Here is a 13,644-nt window from a genome sequence, read left to right as displayed (position 1 = left end):
ATATCTTCGCATCTTTCACTATATCAGGGACGTTTTCTGCCAACAAATCTTCAACAATTCTCTCTATATTTTCTGTTATCCATCCCTGTTCTTGTACTGCAGTCACCAGATAGGTTATCCCACTTGACAGAGTCTCACATAATTCTTAGGGTTTCTTCATTCTTTTAAATTCTTTTATCTGATTTTTTCCTCAAGTAAGTTGGTGTCACATGCTTTATCTTCAGTCTCACTGATTCTGACTTCCATTGCCTCAATTCTGCTCCTATTGAGTTGTCTAATTCTGAAATTTTATTGTTAGTCTTCTGGATTTCTGTTTGCTATCTCTCTATGGATTCTTGCAGCCTGTTAAATTTGTCATTTTGCTCTTCTGTAATCTTCTTAAGTTCCTCTACTGCTTTGTCTATGTGTTCCTTGGCTTGTTCTACATTTTATATGATCTCCTTTCTGATGTCTTGAAGAGTTCTGTATATTAATCTCTTGTATTCTACCTCCAGTAATTCCAAGAAGTTTTCTTCCTCTGGAAAATTTCTTGATTCTTTGTTTTGGGAGCTTGCTGAAGCCATCATGATTTGCCTCTTTATGTGATTTGATATTGACTGTTGTCTCTGAGCCATCAATAAATTATTATATTTCTTTATTTTATGTTTGCTTACTGTATCCTAGCTTCTTGTTTTGTTTTGTTTTGATATGCCCAGATAGGTTGCTCATGTAAGCTGGTACGATTATTGGCACTTTTGAAGCTCCAACATCCTGTCACCAGGTGGTTAGATCTGTTACTAAGTATGTGAGCCCAGGAGTCTGCTTACTTTTCTAGTATGTATTCAGCTCAGGTGTCCAGATAGTTGTTCACCAAGTGTGTGATGCAGACTCTCACTTACAGTCCTAAATGGGCAAGGGTGATTTGAGTAGGCACAGGTATCTTGCTGCAGTAATGGGCATGTGCTGAGAAAGACAGGGGGCTAAAAGCTGCCCCTGAGTGTCTGAGAGGAAAGAGTGTCCCTTTTCCCTATAGTGCGTTGGTGGGTGGGTTTTGCAGCCGGACTATGGGCACCCAGTGTTGTTGGCTATAAGGACTGGGAGGCACCACTTATTTTTGGACCCCTCTCGATGGTGGCTAGGTGACGTGGGTGGAGCCACCAGTCCTCAGGCCCCTGATGTGGGTAGAAGAGGACCCTGCTTAATGGCTAGAGTGGTATCAAACGTCCCGGAACTGCTACTCCAACATATAGCTGATACAGTGAAGTTAGGCTTCAGGTATATACCCTGTTGTACTGTGCTAATGAGGGCCTATGTTGTTGAAATGGGCCCACACAGGTCTAGGCAGGGGTGAAAGGGGTTCAAAGTCTGTGGACTCCTTATGCCTGTGCCTAGGCAAAGGAGCTGTGTCTGCCCTGAGTTCCCAGCTTAGGGGAGCTGGCAGATTATTTTTTCCTGTTTGTTAATTTGTTCCCTCTCCAAGGCTGGGAGAATGGCTCAGGGTGTGTTATGGGTCCTACTTCTGGCCCAGGGGATGTGGCAAATGCTGAAGCCAGCCCAGGACCCAGTGCAGAGCAGGGAGGGAGCAGGTAAATGGGAGAGAGGTTCTTCCCAAAAGGGGTGTTTTCTGATCTGTGCAGCAGGTTAAATGCACATACTTATCTTTTGCCAGTTGAATGCTGCTTTTCACTGGCTCTAGAGGCCTGAGCAGACTCTCCGCTGCTCATTCTGTGCCAGTATGGAAAATGTGTCCCAAACACCACTGTTTGCTTCACCGTGCACACCAGCCTAACCAGCCTGCAGGGCACCAGGTCAGGTCTGGCAGCTCCTTGGTGCTTCCGAACCGTCTCTCCCTCCCCCTGCCACTCAGTCTGATTCCACAACATTGCCTTTGATGTTCAGTGCTCCTAGATTGTCATATATAATCAATTCACTTGTTTTTTCAGGTCTTTGTTGTAAAAGGGACCACTGGATGCGTCTGACTACTCTTCCATCATGGCCCTGCTTCCAGTAATTACCTTTTATTGTGTTAATTCAGACTTCTTTAGTCTCTGCCACCCCAAATAGAAATACAATGATCAGGGGAGATCTAGAATCCAGAAAATTTTCTAAGATATGTTTTAGTGATAATAACTAGAAGGGATAAGACCAGACCAAAAACTTGTGTGTGAAAAGCTCTGGAGAAGTAGTGGTGTTTAATCACATATTCATGATGGCTGCCATTACTTGTATTGTTGGTGCTCATAACCCTTGGCTCACTCGGATAATTTGCTATAAGAAATAAAAATTCAATCGTATTTTTCTGAGAACATTGCAGCAATCGTCTTTCACAGGCATTGGTGACAGCATTACCATGATTTGCAGTTTCCATGTGGTTGCCCTTGTAGACATCCTTCATGAGAATGTTCCGCTCCTGCCGCCTCTCCTCTGAACCACCCGACTCAGATCATCTGTTTCCATTTAATTTAATGGCATCCAACCTTGGTTAGCCTTGTTCTTATCTCATTTCTGTCCTCTAAACCAGCCTAAATGCAACACCCACTGATATTTAAAGAGCAATCACAGCACAGGTTTCCTTAGCTGCAGTGTCTGCAGAAATTGTATATAGACTAAAGTCTCATAAATTTAATCATATCTTAAATAAGCTTGAACTCATATTTTCAAACAATCACATATTGAATTGTCCCCCTACCCCTACCCCTTGAGCTCTTAATTTTCCTGAATTATAACTCTGTATTCCTACATAAGTCTATTTAAAAAAATTAGGTCATGGGGGGCAATGGTGGTTCATTGGTAGAATTCTCAACTTCCATGTGGGATACCCAGGTTATATTCCCATCCAGTGCAGCTTATGTTCAAGCCACTACTTGTCAGTGTATGCTTGTGTGTTGCTATGATGCTGAATAGGTTTCAGTGGAACTTCCAGACTAATATGGACTAGGATGAAAGGTCTGCTTATCTGCTTCCAAAATCAGCCAATAAAAACCCTATGGACCACAATGGACTGATCCACAACTAATCATGGGGATGGCACAGAACTGGGCACCTTTTTGTTTCTTGTGCATGGGATCACTGTAAGTCACGGGCTCACTCAATAGTAGCTAACAACAACAAAAACTAAGTCACTTGTATTATCAACCTAACTGTTACTAGAATTTTAAATACAATTAGTAGTTTAGGAAAAGGAAAAAGATGTGGCAGGGAACACTGAGAAAAAAAACTTTAATTCTAGCTTTTGTTTATTAATGTTTGTACCCCAGTGCCTGACACTGGTTCTTGATTACAGTTTTTTAAATAACTGGTAATGAATGAATGAAGTTCTAAAGGAAATAGGTGAACTTGATCATGTGGACGTAGACTCCCAAGTAGCTTTCAAAATAGGAATGCCATCTTTATGTAATTTCACTTAAACTAATAAGAGCTAGATTATATATTGCTAATGAATTTGCTTTTAAAAGTATTTCATTTCATTGTGACAGTAGTCAAAGGTTAGAAACTTTGCAGAAATATTTTAAAATTGGCGAATTTTTGGACAACAATGTGAGGAGATGAGGAATTTGAAAGAAACTTATGCATTTGTTCAGTCTCAAATATTTGCTTAATGTTAACTAAACTTAAAAGAATATTTGATTTTATGTGAAGTAGTAAGCTCTCTGAAATGGAAATATTAAAAAGAGATTTGTTGAGGATACTTCTGCATTTTGAGTAAGATGGTTCTAGAACAATGGCTTACAAACTTTGTTAGACTTTGGAATGACAACTTGAGCTTTAAAAAAACAAAACAAAACAATACTGGTGTCTGGGCCCCACATGTGATTTTATTGTTTGTGATTAGTCTGGTCATAGGTACAATTTAAAATCTCCCCAGGTGGTTCTAATATGCAGCCAGAGTTGAAAACCATTCCTCTCCATGATTTCTCTATTTACTTCCAGCTCTAAGATTTTTCTATTCCAAAGATGTATTGTACTTCATAGCAGCTTAAAGATCACAAAACAATGTATGTTTTAGTTTTGTAATTAAAAATATAAGTCAAGATATAATAAATCTTCTATGAACTAAGTGACCTAAAATGAACCAGAGTTGAAAACCATTCCTTTCAATGATTTTTCTACTTACTTCTAGCTCTAAGATTTTTCTATTCCATAGATGTATTGTACTTCATAGCAGCTTAAAGATCACAAAACAATGTACATTTTAGTTTTGTAATTAAAAATATAAGTCAGGATGTAATAAATCTTCTATGACCTAAGTGACCCAAAATAATTTTAATGATAAAATGTAATCTTTCCATAGGTATCTACTATGTCCCAGGAATAGTATTAGTACTTTACATATGTTAATTCATTTAATTCTTAGAAAAACTATATGATGATGGTTCTATCATCATCATCATCCCCACTACAGGTAAGTAAACTGATACACAGAGACACTAAGGAACATGCTTACAGTTAATAAGTAGAAGAACTAAGACTTGAAACCAGGCAATTTGGCTTCAGAGGTGACACACTTCACCAAAATATTATACTGTCTTCTGCAGTTTTACAAAGGGGGCCCAACACAACATATACACCCAAATAATTTATCCAGCTGATGGCTTCCTTTAGGATATTAAATAGCACTTGTGAAAAATTTGATTTGTTTTTGAATGAATGAGTGTAGAAATCAGCCCTATCTGAAAGAACAAGTTTACTCTCCAATCCCATCTAGGCATTCCATTAAAAACATATCAAAGACAGATGGAAATTCATCCTAGTTGTGAAACGTTCTAGAAAATGATGTGGCACAATTGCCCTGAGGTAATACATTTTAATACCTAACCTCCTTCCTTCAGAAAGTTTCTTCTTATATCTAATCCAAATCCCTCATACTCTAGGTTAAACTGTTTTATTTTATTATATCCTCTCCTGTCTTCCGAGAAGCTGAAGAAAAAACTGACTTTTTAAAACCCCATTTCCCTTAGCCAATAGCTGGAATATAGGCAGAGCTTTGTGCTCTGTTCCTATCACGTGACTAAAAGTGCTGCACCAAGGGTTGTCAACCCTGAATAAGCATGAGAATTACCTAGGGAGCTTTGAAAAATTACCCATGCCCAGGCCCCAGGCCAGACAATTCAGTGTTGTGGCCATCTTCCCATGTCCAGCAGACATCTACTTCACCATTGTGAATGGTCTCTTAAATTATTTGCATTACTTATACTTAAAATTTTTTTTTTTAAATTTTGGTGAATGTATACACAGCCAAAGATACACTATTTCAAGAATTTCTACATGTACAATTCAGTGACATTGGTTACATTCTTCAAGTTGTGCTACCATTTTCACTATCCTTTTCCATATATTTTACTAACATCACCTTAAACTCATTGCCCCGTAAGCTTCCCATCCAACCTTTCAAGTTGTTGTTGTCAATTTGATCTCACATAGATAGTTCTTTAAAAGAGCACAATGCTCAAGAAGATGTACTCTGCTAATTAAAACAAGCTATTTTTGGTTCCAAGAAGACTGCAGGGGATAGTTTTGGTTTAAGCTTTAAAGATTATCTCAGGGCAACAGCTTTGGGGACTCATCCAACTCAATGGCTCCAAAAAGTCTGGATTCCATTGAGAATTTTAAATTCTGTTCTACATTTCCCCCCTTTTGATCAGAATTCTTCTATAGAATCTTTGATCAAAATGTTCAGCGTTACTTTTACTTTTCAGTGAGTACTTGTTAGTCTTTAGTGGTATTCCTGTAGGTAAGCTCACTCTTCCTCCCCATAGAGTCAGTTCCACTTGTGAAAATGTTCTCCTGGCTAAGGACTTCTACAAGTAACCCACAGTGAGCATCCTGCTAAATCCAGCCATTGCTGATTCAAAAAACACTGGTTGCATGTTTTAAATTGCTCGTTTTTTATCATGTGTGGAGGTTCTAATGTTACTACTTAGTGCCATTATGGCTGTGATTAAGGACTCTTGAAACACCAGTGGAAATGAATCCAATTTGTTGTTTCTGTGGATCGGATTACCACCCCATGTAACACTCAAACTGGAAAGCCAAGACTTGTGACACAACAGTGAAGCCGTTGAAATGAAGCCCTCATGGCTTCATTGGCAAGAACTCAACTGGAATTTGAGCTTAAAAATTAGTGCTTATGAAACAGAGTATGAACCAAGAAAATAAATCTCCTGATTTCTTTTTAAAGATGCCCACTTCGCTCATATAAGTGTTTTGTATCTATCCTCCAAATGTCAGTTGAATCCAGTCCTCCTGTGCTATGTTATAAAGAGGCTAAGACCAACAGCTCCTCCATGTTTTTGCACCCGTTGTCATGGAGTTGATTCTGACTCACAGCAACCCCACGTGTTTCAGAGTAGAACTGTGCTCCATAGGGTTTTTTAATGGCTATGACCTTTTTGGAAGCAGATTACCAGATCTTTCTTTCAAAGCACCTCTGGGTGGGTTCAAACCACCGACTTTTCAGTTAGTAGTCTAGTGCTTAATCATTTGTGCCAAAAAACACGTGTCTTTTCTTGAAATAAAAAGCAAATTCTCTCCTTTGTTTTCACAATTGCACCAGCTGATTATTATAAACATATCAGAATGCTGTGCACAGTTTTCCAAACTGTATCTGCAAAATAAATAAATACATATTACAAAAGTTACTAGGCTGGCAAACAGCTAGAATATTTCATACATTATACAGCAAGATTCTTGAAATTGGAGTGTGTATATTATATAATATTTGTGTAAAACCACAATAAATCCACATATGATGTATAAGGGCTATTTTGAAAAGTGAAAAAAAGAAGTTTTGATAGAGCAATAGATGCAAAGCAACTCCTTGGTTGTTTCAAATAGAATAGATTTGTTTGCTTTTATTTTGGAAACATTGCTGCCATTATTGACTTAAGCCAAAATGATTCTGAGGTGTAAAGTAACCAACAAACTAAAACACCCACACACGTTCCTGTGGCAGAAAAACAACAAGAACACAAAACATACACAGCACCACCACCACCAGCAGCAAGAGAACGCTGCATGCACAGTCTCACACAGTCAGAGAGAACAGACTAGCCTCTGAGGGCAGCTGAGTCAGGCACCGCTGTGCTCAGGGTTGAAATGAAAAGAGGAGAAAGGTGTCCACTTCTGATTTCTACCTCAGGGTTGTTTTTTTCAGAAGAGCTGCCAATTCTCTTCTCGGTGATTTATTACTCTCACTCCAACAGGGAAATTTAATATTTGGTTTAGGAAAACGACATGAAATTAAAGGATATTGAGAAACGCTCTAAGCCACTCTACGAACAACGGAAACATTCTAGAGGTTTCTGTGGGCTGCAGTCTCATTTATTGGATAGTGGCAAATTTTATCATACCTACTTTTTTTTTTTTTATTGTACTTCAGGTGAAGGCTTACAGAACAAATAGTTTCTCGTGAAACAGTAGTACACATATTGTTTTATGACATTGGTTAACAACCCCACAACATGTCAACCCTCTAACTTCTCAACCTTTTTTTTTTTGGTGAAAATACACATAGCCAAAGATACACCATTTCAAAAATTTCTACATGCACAGTTCAGTGACATTGACTATGTTCTTCCAATTGTGCTGCTATTCTCACTTAAGATCAAGGCTTACAGAACAAAACAGTTTCTCATTTAACAGTTACTACACATGTTGCCCTATGACAATGGTTAACAATCTCACAACACATCAACAATATCTTTACTTATAACACCTACTTTTTGAGGTTCAAGTTTTTAGTTGGAGGAATTCTGCTCTGCTTCCCATCTTTCTTCTTAAGGGCGGAATAGTCACTGGGCTCTATCAGGAATCTTTGGATCTTTGTGAAAAGAAAACAAACCAGGAGCAGTAAGTATTGCTTTCCCACCTTCTGCGCAAAAGAGGGCTCATTCGGAACTAGGGGATGACTCATATATGGTTATGCTGATTCTCTCAGCCAGCGAATCTGGAAGAAGTTAATGTTTTCTTCCATTTTTGTGACAGGATCAGGTGGCAGCCTCTTCACCTCTTACACACCCAGGTTGAAATGATGGAAGTCCAGAGATGCAATAAACAGAACGTCCTTGTAGCCCATTGCCTCTCAGTGCCAAGGAGACCTTACCGCTAGCATCAGTGAGCACAGACCTGGGTTTGGTCCCGGGAATTAAGGAATCTGGATCCAGGAAGTTTGGGTTTGTTGTGGGCAAATCCAATTTTTCTAGGCTTTGATTTCTTACCTTTAAAATAAGGGGTGGGGGCAACTGAAGTAATGTCTACAGATCCTTCTGACCCTGACATTGTCTAATCAGTGATTTAGTGCTTACACTTGTTATAGAAAAGTGATTGGATGGTCTGTCTTTTTACACATACACACATACACTTCCACGGTTTGAGAGATCATGATGCATTGAGTTAAGAGCTGCAGTTTTTCATCCATAGCGACCCTGAGCTTTCTAAGCATAGGAAGCTTTCTAATCTTTTCTATTTGCTGCTGCTGCTATTGTTCTTGTTAGTTGACATCCAGTAGGCTTTGATTAACGGCGACCTGTGTACAACAGAGCAAAACTTTGCCTGGTCCTGCGCCATCTTCAGGATCATTGGTATGTTTGAGCCCATTGTTGGGGCTATGGTGTCAATCCATCTCATACACTGTTTGCCTCATTTTCATTGGCCCTCTGCTTTACCAAACATGATGTCTTTTTCTTGAGATTGGTGTTTACTGATGACATGTTCAAAGGAAGTGAGTCGAGATCTCACCATCTTTGCCTTTAAGGAGTGTTCTGCTTGTATTTCTTGTAAGAAATTTCATTCTTTTGGCAGTCCATGGTATATTCAATATTCAATATTCTTCACCAACGCCACAATTTGAACACATCAATTCTTCTATTGTCTTCCTTTATATCCCTTTATATGTGCTGCTACTAATTTAAAGTGCAGCCTCTCAGGTAGCTTCTCCTGTACCTGTACCTTGAGAAAAAGGTGTCAAGTTGCCAACATGTTTTCAACTACCAATTATGGATTACTTTTGCATATATAATATATGCTTAGATGAGTCAAAGAAAAGTCGCTGGGTGGAACAAACAGTTTGTGTCAAAAGCTTGGTGTTTCGAACCTACCCAGCAGCACCACAGAAGAAAGGCCTAGCAATCTGCTTTCATAAAGAGTATAGCCAAGAAAACCCTCTGGAGCAGTTCTGCTCTGTAACACATGGGGCTGTCATGAGTCAGAATCAACTGGATGGCAACAGGGAGGGGAAATTAAAGATTATTAACTTTTAAGTGCATCTAGCTTTCCGCCCGTTCTCAATTTTATCCAAAGAGAGTGTGATTTTTACCTTCTTGGCTTCTCCTTATCCCAGAGGTGTTCCTTTCCCCCCTCCTCTGTCCATATCTGCTTCTGAGGAGAACTAAATTCCTGCCAGACATGAGCTTTTATAATGCAAAAATTGGGCATGTAGTTAAGAGAGAAGTCCAGAGATGAGAGGAAAAAAGGAGGGCTTTTTTTTAAATCAACATGTTTAATTTATTATTATTATTATTGCAAAAGAGCAGTTTTCCTATGATTAGTGAAATAGAAAATATGTACTTCTTTAAAGATCTGCAGCCAGACCACAAAAAAGGGGGTGGAGAGAAAAGCAGAAAACAAAGGGGAAGTAAAGGTAGTATCAGTTACCACATGATTTTTGTAGTAAACAATAGAATATGACGTGCAATAGTGCAATTTTCCTTTGCTAGTACAGCAATGCAGGTCTTAATAGGAAGTCCACTAATCATACTTTTTTTGCATTTCAGAACTTAGTTGCATGCTTGCTGGGGGTTAGAGTTCCTGAGGGACTTCTGACTCTGAGTGAAATGGATCACTATGGCTAGAATCACTTTTACTTGGTCCAAGATGATGGAGCTTCATATTCCAGCACTTAACTTTTTTACCAAGTCAGTCCTTCCATTTCTCCGCTATAGAACCTTCCACCAAGAATAGTCTGGAGCATTCCTCGTCTTCATAGCCCATGATGAAGCAGCTGCAGAGTGTAATGGAAGAGGATAGGAAAGGAAAGGGACATTTCTAAGGTTGCCTGGGACTGTGTCACTTGTGTCCTCTTCACGCTTTTCAAGAAAAGCAAGCAAAAGATTTGGGCTATTTTTGCATTTTATTGACTGTTCCATAGCTGTTCCATAGCTCTGAGACTGAACCACGTGGGACTTGGTGGTTATAAGGGTTTCAGTTCATTTTAACGAGAAAAAAAAGTGACAGTTCTTGAGGTAATGAAAGAAGATTAAAAGCTTTATTTGGCTCACAATTTATGCCAGCATGAGTTATGATAAAAACGTAAACTCCCCCTTCCCAAAGGAAAACAGAAGCAACTAGTATTCATTAAATTTTGATTTCAGAAAATGTTTGGAGTGCTTCAGGCATGTACTATCTTAACACAGATGCCCTCTGCTTCCCTCAACTGCCATTTTTTCCCAACTAAGATAATAATTGTGATGGCTATAGGAAGGGACTCTGTTATTTATACTTTTAGCACAAGAGCATGACTGTCATTATGCCAATAAACGACCCGAGGCAAATGATAATGAGACCAATGCTGCACTCTATCCAGTCTTGCACAGTGCTTCCTGAGCCCTGGCGCTCCAACATGCCATCTGTAATTTCCCTGTAATGACCAGAACGTTATCCTCAAATTCCCAGAATATCCGATTGGGCTGGGGGCTTACTGAGAAAGGGAAGACTGTGCTATACTGGCAAGGGTTAGGAGTCCAGTTCGCTATTCTGAGCCATGAAGCTGGAACGGAGGTTGAAGGTCCTTGATTTCCGTGAATTCGTGATCTGTGAATGAATTCTGAGTATCTACTTCTTTGAGAAGGAAAGTTATTGTGTATTAAAATATTCACCAACCAAATGATCATTTATCAGATTAGAGCCCACTCAACCATCCCTCTCTGATAAAATTGCACAGTGAAACTACAGATTTTTTTAAAAAGGCAGGATTGCATGAAGTTAATGAGAGTGACGTTGGAGAGATGCTGGAGTCACAAACACAGCCACCGACAAATGTGACCTGGGAGTATTACTCCACTTGAACACTGGAGAAAGTGGATGCGGATTTTGATGTAATGGATTACGCAAAAGGGAATGATATTAATATCAAAAGATGAGAAAAGACCTCGGGAAAGTTGAAGAAGCCACTGAATGCTTCTGCAAACTGATCCTCCGTGGTGGTTGCGCTAAAGTCAAACCTGGTGTGATGGGGTCTGTATTGTATTATTCTGTAATCTGTCAGAAAAATCGTGCTTAAAAAAATTCACAGTTAATTTACTATTTGGTTATTCTAAGAAAGAGCACAAAATGCAATTGTTTCCTAAATCTTACCAAATATAAAATAAAAATTTATTTTCTGACTTGTAAGGTTTAGTTCCCTCCCTCCCCCACAGGAACATCTGAAACAAATCTATTTTTATATGTTTGCATGTATGTGTAAGTATGTATGTATATTTACTCTGTCTGACCAATTATTCTGGGCTACCCAGAATATGGAGCCCTGGTGGCACAATGGTTAAGAGCTTGGCTGCTAACTAAAAGGTCGGCAGTTCGAATCCACCAGCTGCTCCTTGGGAATCCTATGGGGCACTTCTGCTCTGTCCTGTAGGGTCACTGTGAGCCGGAATCGACTCGACAGCAATGGGTTTGGTTTTGGTTTACCCAGAATATATACCACCCCTCAGATCTGATAACTGATAAGGGAAATGGTAACTTTGGGAAGAAGAGCAGGGAATTGGTACTGCTGCTTCTTCTGCTTCCTCCCACTATTTGAAAAAAAAAAAAAAAATCATCATCAGGAGGGACTCATGGCTACCCCATGTGTGTCACAGTAGAATTGTGTTCCATAAGGTTTTTAATGGCTGATTTTCTGGAAGTAGAATACCAGGCCTTTCTTCCAAGGTGCTTTTGAGTAGACTCAAATCTCTAACCTTTCAATTAGCCATTTGCACCATCCAGGGACTCCCCGCCACTATTTAAGTTAATCCTAAATTGTGTCTCAAGAGCTAACATGGAATCTTACCTACATTTTCCCCATCAGGACACTAAGCTCTCTGTCATAAGGCATTGTGTAGTGTTAGCCGTCAGAGGGCACCAGTGTTGCAGAATGTGCTATGTGTCTGCTGTTTCCAAGCAGCTGGAGTCCTTGTTATGCAGCAATTTTGTTAGCAATTTTCGAGAAGAAAACAGGTTGCTTTTGATTTGATACCGGCAGATGATGATTACTGACAGATGACTTTGTTGTGTTATGTAGGAGAACTTAGCATATTACTTTAAAGTAAACATATAATAAGCTTGGCCCATGTCTTTAAATTTTTCCCCCTTTGGCTTATTGATGAATTCTAACCTAAGCCCAATTTTCAGCTTTTATCTACAAATGTCACGCTTGAACATTCCCTGCCATCTAATGGAAGGTGAAGAAGGTCAAAGGGTGTGTCAAAGAAACACCTTTATGTTTACATAAAGATGTTTGAGAGGAAATATCTTTAATATTGATAACTGTTGCTGTTGTTAGGTGCTGTTGAGTTAATTTTGACTCATTACGACTCCATGTGACAGAGTATAACCTCCCCATAGGGTTTTCTTGCAAACAATTTGGTTAGCAACCTAGCACTTAACCATTGCGCCACTAGGAAAGTAAAATACAACCTTAATAGAAGATATATTCTATTAAGATATAGAGGAAATAAATAGGTTGAAGAGATTGTCAAAGGACACTGTCTTAGTCATCTAGTGCTGCTATAACAGAAATACCATGAGTGGATGGCTTTAGCAAAGAGAAATTTATTTCTTCACAGTAAGGTTAGACTGAAAGTCCAAATTCAGGGTGTCAGCTCCAGGGGAAGGCTTTCTCTCTCTGTCGGCCTTCTTCTCTTCAGTGTTCCCCAGGACTAGGAGCTTCTCTGTGCAGGGACCCCGGTCCAAAGGACGCGCTCTGTTCCCAGCACTGCTTTCTTGATGGTATGAGGCCCCAATTCTCTGCTTGCAGGCCACACCCTAGGGAAACTCCCTTTACATTGGATCAGGGATGTGACCTGGGTAAAGGCAGTGTTACAATCCCACCCTACTCCTCTTTAACATAAAATTACAATCACAAAATGGAGACCAACCGCACAATTCTGGGAATCATGGCCCAGCCAAATTGATACACACATTTTTTGGGGGACATAATTCAAACCATGACAGACACCAATTCAAGGATTTAGCGAACTCAGATATTAAACTAAAATTGAATTCCAGTGGGTTTCGGTGGAACCAGGCCAGACAGTAGGAGGCAAATGATGTTTCTTTTTCTGGTGCTCATATAGAAATGGTCCATTCTGAGAATGAAGAAAACCAAAGACACAAGGGAAAGATTAGTCTAAAGGACTAATGGAACACAAGTATCACAGCTTCTACCGAACTGAGTCCAGCACAACTAGATGGTGCCCTTCTACCTCCACCGACTGCTCTGACAGGGATCACAATAGAGGGTTCCGGACAGAGATGGAGAAAATTGTAGAACAAACTTCTAACTCACAAGAAAAGACCAGATTCACTGGTCTGACAGCGACTGGAGAAACCCAGAGAGTATGGCTCTGGACACCATTTTAGCTCAGTACTGAAGTCACTCCTGAGGTTCACCCTTCAGCCAAAAGATTAGACAGG

The sequence above is a fragment of the Trichechus manatus genome, unplaced genomic scaffold (genome assembly GCF_000243295.1).
Source record: "Trichechus manatus latirostris isolate Lorelei unplaced genomic scaffold, TriManLat1.0 scaffold00090, whole genome shotgun sequence".
Taxonomy (NCBI): Eukaryota; Metazoa; Chordata; class Mammalia; order Sirenia; family Trichechidae; genus Trichechus; species Trichechus manatus.
This window is presented reverse-complemented; position numbering follows the sequence as displayed.